The 9,329-nt window shown below is 41.0% G+C and overlaps 1 long non-coding RNA gene across 1 annotated transcript; it reads left to right on the top strand.

The window, feature by feature from the left end:
• Positions 1 to 358: 358 nt before the first annotated feature.
• Positions 359 to 8,820, top strand: LOC133266364 (uncharacterized). The gene is made up of 2 exons (XR_009742344.1): positions 359 to 586; positions 7,750 to 8,820. It is a non-coding gene; the product is annotated as an uncharacterized LOC133266364 (long non-coding RNA).
• The last annotated feature ends 509 nt before the right edge of the window (positions 8,821 to 9,329 follow it).

Raw genomic sequence — 9,329 nt, 5'->3', positions numbered from 1 at the left:
TCTCAAAGTCAGGAAATAATGGAATTCAGACTGCCTGTGAAAACATAATTTCGTTCTTTCAGTAATATTCATTATTACTCAGTAATTAGGTAGCTGCATGCTGTATCTTTGCATAGGACCCAGGCCTTCCTCAGAGCAGAGCATTAACGGTATTTTGGCTTGCTCTCATTATTCAGCAAATTTTTATTTATTTCCTCACATATGTACATACCACTTCATATTCCAGTATTGATGTCATAAATTGATGGGATTAAGTCAGGTTGGATGGGACCTCAGGAGGTCTCTCATCCAGCTGAACACAGGGTCAGCTGTAAGACAAGATGTGGCTGTTCACAGCCTCTCTGGACAGCCTGTTCCACTGCCAGGTTATCCTCTGTGTAAAAAAGGTTTTCCTTAAATCCAGTCTCAACCCCAACTGATTCCACTTATCCCCTTTGTCTCTTGTCTTCTCATCATGCTGTGAAGAGCCTGGCACTGCCTCTGACATTACCTTCCAACAGGTGCTGGGGGGCTACTGCTAGGTGCTCTCAAACCTGCCTCTTCTGCAGGCTGAGCCAGTCCTCATCCCTCAGTTTCTCCTCACAGGGTAAGTTCTCAAGACCCAAGTGTTCTGGGGACTCTTTGCTGAGTTCCTTCCATTTTATCAATGTTTTTCCTGTACTGTGGGGGAGGGAGGAGGAGAGGGGAAACAGAAAAGAGCACAGTACTCTAAATGTAGTCTAAGTGTTGGGGGTGAGATGGAAAATCTCTTGCCTGGATCTACTTCCTATGCTCTGGTTAATACAACCCAGATACATATATTTTTGGCCTTCTTTGCTGCCAGAGCACACTGCTAGCTCATGCTCAGCTTGCTGTCCCCCAGGATCCACAGGCCCTTTCCTGCAAGGGTGTTCCCCAGGCAGCCGGTCCCCAGGCTATGGGGTGTCCTTCCTTCACAGGTGCACAGCTTTGCATTTGTCCTTGCTGAATCTCTGTGATTCAGATTCCTGTTAGTCTATTTAGGTCCCTGTGGATGGCAGCTCTGCCCTCAAGTACATCAACCAGCCTCTTCCAATCTGGTGTGATCTGCAAACTTGATGAGAGAACACTCCATCATCTCCTCTAGAACAATGACAAAGATAACATGATGGCCCCCAGGATAGATCCCTGCAGTAATCTAATAGTAACAGGTACACTAGTAGGGAAAATCTGTTAGTCTACCTTGTGTGACTCATCATCCAACTAGTTTTTTCTCCATCTATTTGTGAACATACCAGACTATAATGTCCTGTAAATGCTGCCATCACCATCTTCACAGCAAATGGATACTTGACAAAAGCATTTACTGCTGCAGGAGGAGTCTCCTGCTCTGCATCCCTTCTTGCAAGACTACAAGCCTACCAGAATGCTTCCTGCCAGTAATTCACTTAGTTTGTGAATGCTGGTGTTGCTGTACAGTCCAGCCACTTGGCTTCTCTCATAACAAATGAACAATATTTCTTTAATTGCATTGTGCAGTATATGGTCCTATGACTCATTTACTGTTTGCTATTCAGTTCTTCTGATTAGAGATGTGGGTATTTCAGCATAGACATTTTTTGTGGAGCTCTCTTCTGTACTTTAGTCTCTGTAGCCTCCAAGAGCAGTAAGGCAGTGGATGTGCAACTGCTCTGATACAGAATTGTCTCTGCTGATTTCCAGTTACATTTAAAATGTTTAAGTCTGATTATTCACAGGATTTAGGTTTACGTAGCACATTATGCATTCAGATAACAGTTCTCAAATGTTTTTAGTTGGGACCAGGAATAGTCTCAGAGGCTAAATTTGTGCACCCAGGAAGTGAGAAGCACATACTGAGAATTATTCATATATTCAGACATCTGGCTTCTCAGTTGTCAATCACCACCCCTCTCCATTGACTGCGCTGAGAATCTGGGCTCTTGTTTTCGGACAGTTGTGGGAAGTTTGGTGTGATTTGCTCTTCATGACTCTGGAACCTCTGAAAAACACTAGCTCTCCAAGGGAGCACTGAAAGCTACACAAGCATTTTGTTGCACTTCCATTCTCCCTCAAAAGATGCCAAGTTCTGCCGTATATCACCAGGCATCTTACATATAGGAGCTGTTTTCGGTGGATGTTCCTACCTAATACCCTGAACACAGTCCACCCATTCACTGAGCAGAGCAGAGGCCTTGGATTATACAGTTCTTATATTGCACATATCAACATTCAATTGAGGATTGTGACATAGCTTATATACAGAGGTTTGCTGGATTGTCATCAGGTCTGGTGTTTCTTTAAAGTATTGGATTTTAGAAACCTCAGTAGAAATCCTTTCAATAGGCTCAAGCATTTATTTGTTTGCTTAGGTAACTATTTATGAAACACAAGTTAAACTGCTCTACATTTATTTTTCTCTTATTCTGAAGAGGATGTATGTGTGTGTAGATGTAAAGTCTTCCAGGCTCCTTTACTTGCTGAAGTTAAGGTCAATTAAACACTTCTTCAGTGTTTAAGCTCATCAGTAAGTAGCTCATCTGAGGTAAGTCAACTAGATGACAGCAGACTCAGATCTTTCTCAAAGCCTAAATTATCCAACAGCAGCAACAAAAAAAAAACCAGGTACACATCTGAGCTCAACAGGAAGGCTGTCAGTTAGATGGAAAGCTTTTAAAGGAGGAACTTATAGGTGGAAAGGTGAAACATAAGGAAACATTAATTGATTCAGAGTTTTCAGATAAAGGGGAAATGAAAAAGCAGCATCAAAAAAATTAATGAGATTCTGCAAGATTAAATGGGAAACACAGATCTCAAATGACCCAGACTCCAACAGGTCTTCCTGTATGCCTGAAGGCAGGTTCAGGATTAAGTACTTGCAATGAAAGCACCTGGGTGAAAATTCAGGCACATTCTTATTTTAGCCAAGCTACTTCCACCAGTGATAAATATCCATCTCAATTGCAGTCTTGTTCTGTACTCTTCTTAGAAACACCTTCATTGACCAGAATAACCTACGTCCATTGCTGAATTAAAATTTACATACTTGAAGCAGCTAAGAACTTATTGAGAAAGCCAGACAAGGATAAGCATGTTAGAGCAAAATTAAATTAGGACTGTGAAAGTATAAGCTTCTCCTGGCTACAGGCTAAACAGCGTTGCAGCAAATTTTCATGCCTGAAAATTTCTTTTAAGAGTGGCTTGTGATGAATCTTGTCTTGCAAGAAAAAAATCTGAGCCAATGCACAGTTCTCTAAAAGCTGGCACCATGGTTAACATATCCCCACTCTTTTCTAAAATGAGCAGCTACAGAGTTGTAGGACAGAGATGAAAGCAACCCTTCTGTACTAGGCACTCCAGCTACCAGTGAAACAGGAGGGAAAACAAATCACATATTAACAGCAGACTAAAATAGTTGAACTCTAGTGACAAGTGGTGTATAACAAAAGGTTTATGAATTGAAGACAGGCCAGAAATCCTCTGATGTTATACATTGCTGCAGACAGGCCATGTCAGCAACGCTTATGGACAGAAATGTCACGGACATACACACCACTGGGCAATAAAATGGGCTGGGAGAACTGTGATGGTATATTTCTGTCCCTGGAATTTGGCAAAACAAAAATGCTCTATGGAAATGGTTCAATTCTGACTGTGATTGCACAGCTAAGTTTTTGTGAAAGTTTGGAATAAACTGTGGGAGTGGAAATGAAGAAGCTTCTTAAAATCTTGATTATTACATAAAATTCCGAATAAGAAAGGGCATGTTTGTTTCCACCACTACCAGCAATGGCCTCCTTGAAGCAAGAGCCCTTCCTCACCCTTTCAAGCAATGCAGGAGGTGTCAGCTAAGCAGAGTCACTACCACGTCTGGTAGGTATTACCAGAAGGTAAGTTTTCCACATTCAATCTCTCTTACTGGTCTGAATCATTCACAGAGATATATGTGACAGCACCCTGGAGTCCTGTGAATAAGAAGAGAAAGAAAATTCTCCTGGAACAGCTGAAAAATAGGGAAATTAAACTAAGGTGGTTGAGGGAAATTGTCAAAATGCTCTGTATTTCTTTCTCACTCTGGAGATGGTGGCTGTGTGTTTGTGTAGATGGAAAAATTTCTAGGCTCCTTTACTTGCTGAAGGTAAAGAAAAGCTGACTTTCCTCTCTGGCAAACATACCAAAAGGCTGACAGCACAGTGTATTATTCCTTTGCACTTCATAAGTCATAGCCTGCTCTTCTAGTCAAAGAAAATTATTGTGACCAAGGGGAAAGGTGAAAAATAGTCCAAAGCAGAATTATAGGCCTTTCTGTACCATTTTTTGTTACCAAATTTACAAGCAGCCACATGCCAGGACAAACAAGGAGCTAACCCTTAGGACAGCAAAAAATGAGCAATGGCGGTTTTAGCCCTTGCTTGCATACATACTTGCAGTCTTAAATTCTTCTCTCCAGAGTCCCAAGCCTTGTACATCAAAAGTTTCTAAGTATTATATAAAAAAGTGCCTTCCTGAATATCTTGTATGCTAAAACCACAAAATTAAAAACAGTTTTGGACAAATGTACCATCTTTTATAATATTTCATCAGTAAGACCCAAAGCGTTAGTAAACAACAAAATGCCACTGAAACCATGGTTATTTGTAAAGGGGGAAAACAGTCTCCCAGCCCTCTTCAAAGCCAGTCCATGGCTAAGTTGAGAGCAGAACCTTGGTGTCCCAATGACGAGAAATCCTCCTAGAGCTTGCTATATCTCCATTTTATACTAGTTGCTTTAGCTCTTACTGCATCAAAATGTAGATTATAAATATATACAGCCAGATATAACTTTTAAGGAAAAGAAAGGGCTCTGTGCTAGGGCAGCTGTATTGCAATCCTGAAAATTTGGATTTCTTCCCTAATTTTCCTGGGTGGTTCTCAAGCAAACCTCTGGTTTTTCACTTCATGTTATGTATAATTGTGCTAAAAATAGATTTTTATCTCTCAGACCTTCACAGTCTGTGAGGTATTGAGATGCTTTGCGGACAAAAGTGTTGCTTAGAAACCAGAATAAAAACCAAAAGTCCTTAATTTTGCATCCTTAGGGGACTTAGAAATCAAACTAGTGCCACAAGACTGTGTTTTTCTTGATGTGCACCATCAAAGTTAAGTTACAGGCAGAAAACAGAGCTAGGCTGGGATGTGATGTGTTTTGGAAACCAGGTGGCCTAGCAGCAAGCACTATGTCCCAAGCCCTGCAGCTGTCACACAGCCCACTGCTCCCAGCCTTGCCATTGCTCTCCTCAGGTGCTCAGAGCTCCGGAGGTCCCTCTGAACGTCGCAGCCCTCCCACGTCTTCCACAAGCTGAGCATGAAATAGTTATTACCAGCAGCTGCTGCACTGAGTGGGATTCTGGGTTAAGTAATTCATTTTGATAACAATGTGTAGGTTAATTGATCAGTCATTAATTTTCTTACTTCCTAATTATCTCCATTACATAGAAGGTCCGCAAGGCATGTTTCTTGGTGAGCGCAAAAAGTACAACATATGTGCAATTACTCAATGCCATTCCATCTCTCAGCATCCCCTTTGGTGCAGCATATTCCATTTCTGAACTTTTCTAGACAATAGTTAATCTCTCTTCCCATGAGAAATTCATATATGCTGCAGCAGGAATTCAAGTGTTGACAGATATTTCAAGAAATGAATACATTTTCCCGGTCCTGCCTCCTTTTCCTGTGAAAATTCAGTTATGGGCTTGTGGAGGCAATCAGGAGCAACCGCAGATCCAAATGTTCCTGTTCTTTTTTTAAGTCTAAAAATCTTAGTGAAAAAGCTAGTGAAGAGAGTATTTTTCTGACACAAATGTTTATTGCAAAACACTGCAGTGGAAGCAGGGGGGGGCAGATAACCCACTCAGGCATCATTCTTCTTTGGTATTTTGCAAATAGGCAAGTTTTCCTATGCCAGACCATACTTCTGCCCTAGATCTTGTTATGGGTCCAAGGTGGGAGGCATGTCTTATCCTTTATGTATTATCTTGTTCTGGTGGGCTATGAGATGTAGGAGACTATCCTAGTCTCTATGTAACATTAGGCTGAAGTGTAAGGAGGCAGAGGAGCTGTGTGCCTGACTGAGCAGAGACAGTGCAGCTTCCAGGAAAGAGAGTCACTGGTAGGCAAGGGACATATACGCACAGCTCTGTCCATACACAGAACATTGATCACAGGTTATAAGAGGAGATTTCTGATTTAAGGGCTGGAACAGTTTGCTTCAGCTGAACAAGATCAAGTTCCTGCAATACAAGTCTGCCAAGGGACTGAGCTGGAAGGAAGGCAAGGCATGCAGGCACTAGGTGCATATTCACCTTTAAATAGCAAAGCCGCATCAGCAGAAGTCTGAAATCTTCCAAAGACACAGAGCCATAGAGGAACAGCTACAGTGCAGGGTGCACTCTCTCCCTGTTATGTCTGTCCCATGGGATGGGCAATATGTGCTGGTAACATGTGGTTCACATGTCAGGAAGAATCCCAGGTGTGCACTGTTTTCCTTGTCCTGATTTCCCTGGGGGAGGACTTAGCAGCCAGGAAGAGGCTGTGGTGAACTCCTCTGTTGTGCACTGATGGGAGGCTGAGGGGTATGGGATGAGCTGCATACAGCATCTGCTCTGCAGTCTAGGTATAGTGGCAAGGTTTTCATTTTCAGCGGCAGAAAATCTATGCACACCAAGCTTCCTCTTACAGCCTGGAAGATATGACCGTACTGACCCTGTTGAGCTGTGTAATATTGCTCAGCAGACAGGAAATGGAAGGAGTTCATGACTATTTTAAAATTTCATTGTAAGAAAGGTAGTTTCACCTTAAAAAAGAAATTCATAAGCCACTAGCTACAGTAGTCTATGATAGAAGGATTAAGACATAGATGAGTTGTTAAGGAGAAAAATACCTCTGTACTCCTCCTGAAAATTCCAATGGGATATTTAATGAGAAAGAGTGAAAGAGTGTAACCTCTCTGGCCTTCTATGATTTTTTTTTTTAATTAAATGGCAATGCAAATTATTGGAGTATTAGCTGTGGATGCTCATAGCATCAGCCCAGATATATATATAACAAAGAAATATATTTCCCTTTTATATCTCTCAAATTCTCCCCAAAATTCCAATGCCTCACTCCTCATACTTCTATTTCAGTGACATTTGCAGCCTTTCCTCATTCTCCATTTACCAGATACCACTTTGTTTCCCTACAATACTCACAGTCACACCAAATTGCTCTTCACTCTTACGCCTAAAAAATTCTTATGAAACTGCTGTGGTTACTTCCCCCTAAACCCCCATCTGAGATGCTCTCCTGGGAAAGTCAAGTCACTCCCTAAAAGACTTGGTAGGATCTGTGTGTCCAGGCCAATTGCAAAGGTCCTTTAGTAACTCCTATGTCAGGAAAGGACCCAGATCCTTCTCTAAAACAAAAACCCAGGGAAGAGTGTATCATTCCAGAGAATCTAAAGGGAAAGACTACAAAAGTTACTTGTGTTTAGTTCTATGACTTAAAAGGATAGAGGAATTATTTTCTTCAGTTAGTCTTAGTTTTCCGCAATGCAGGTACAATAGCAAAATAGTGCTTTATATATGCTAAAATTTGGAGACAGTGGCACAGACAAGTAACTGTATTGCAACAGCACCCTCCTACCAGCTCCCTCTTTCATGGTTGTTTTAGAGTTTGTTACTGATTGTTTAATGCCGTGCTCTACTAGCCATAATCATTATGCTGTTTTCCTATCCTTCACTCTTAACTACTCAGGATTCATCTGAAGAAGATTATGACAACTACGGAAATGCAACCCTGCAGTTAGAGACACCATGAATGCTTATACTGGAAAATTTATGATGCGTGTTCAGCCTTACAGCTGAAGCATCTGAGATCTTTCAAAGCAGTGATCTTCTCTGAAAAGCCAGCTGCTCAGAAGCCAGCATTTCTTCCAGCTGATGAACCTGGACTTTTCTGCCTTTCCCATTCTCTGTGTCATACATATTCTCCCTGAGTATTTAAATAATGCTAATTTTCAAGTCCTCCTACGCATCCCTGCTTCTATTGTTTCCTGTGGGAAACATTTCTCCACTAGCCATTGCCCTTTTCAGGAACATGTCCTTGAAAGAAAACAGAGAGTAGCTGTGGCAGTTAGATGGGACAGACCTGAAGCAATGACACTGAACACCCAGACTTCTGGAGTTTCTCCAGGAATGATTTTAACTTGAGACTGGCTGCTTAATTCAGTGTATTGGAACTATCCAAAATACAGGGATACCAAAGTTTTAGAAAATACGTATGTTTTATGCATCTCTTCCAGTAAAACGGTGTTTGGGTCTGAAGGGGAAACCAAATAAACCTTAAAACTTAGTTTCCAGGATTTGCTAAGAAACGATAATCCTGGAGTCCCACAGATATGCATACTTAACTACTACTCTGAAACTGTGTCTGTAATAGCACACTTCTGTCTGACACTTTAAGGGAGCTTTTTATGCTTCTTTGCTTGCACTGTCTTTAGCAAGCCCTTTCAAATGCTACATAAACTTCTGTCTCTCTGTAGTCTTAAAGTATTTTAGGGTATCAGGCTGCATTACTTTTATCATAAAACATGATCTTATTCATGCAGACAGCCTAGTTTCAGAGCAGGAATGTCACGCAGGCTGTAGCAATATGGAAATTCAGTTCTACAGTTATTGAACATTCTTGTGCCAGTACTAGTTCCAACGCATTTAGTTTCAAATTATCTTTTCAAATTTCTTTTATTTTGTTAAAAGCATAAAATACTTTGGTTTCTGAACTAACTCCTGTTTTCCAATTAAAAGTGGCGCTTGCTATCCCACAAGTCGGTCATCATTCCTCTTCAGAAAACACCTGCCATACAGCTTCTAAAATTAGCAAAGGTAACTGTATATAAAGCAATGGCTCAGCAGATGAATAGATAAAATAAAAACAAACATATTCTATTAAATAAGGAGATATGAATGCTGAGACAGTAAAGGTGGTTAGCTCCAATACAGCTCTTCAATGCCATAAGCAGGTAAATGAGCCAAGGGCAGTGGTCTCCAAGCACACTCTTCCGTAAGGTGCATTCCTCCACTTCAGCTATCTTTTATAAGTTTGCCTATAGTTTGTTCCTGTCTTATCTGGTTGTTTTCAAAATTTTTCTCTAGGTTTTAGCATAGCTCTCCTTCACACTGCTGAACTTTTAAATAATTAAAATGCAAATAGTTCACTCAAACTATTATGCAACTAACTCTTCAAAGTAGCAGGTGAAGGATTAAAACTGGGAGAAGGAAGACCAGTCTGCGCTACTTGGTTTTGACTTGCTTTGTTTTCCTGACAGGCTTTGTTTG

Source organism: Pezoporus flaviventris, unplaced genomic scaffold (assembly GCF_033815535.1).
Source record: "Pezoporus flaviventris isolate CSIRO_AGI_PZ_B2104156 unplaced genomic scaffold, CSIRO_AGI_Pfla_v1 ptg000007l, whole genome shotgun sequence".
In the NCBI taxonomy this organism is placed as follows: Eukaryota; Metazoa; Chordata; class Aves; order Psittaciformes; family Psittacidae; genus Pezoporus; species Pezoporus flaviventris.
The sequence above is the reverse complement of the archived record's forward strand: the minus strand, read 5'-3'. Positions and strand labels throughout refer to the sequence as shown.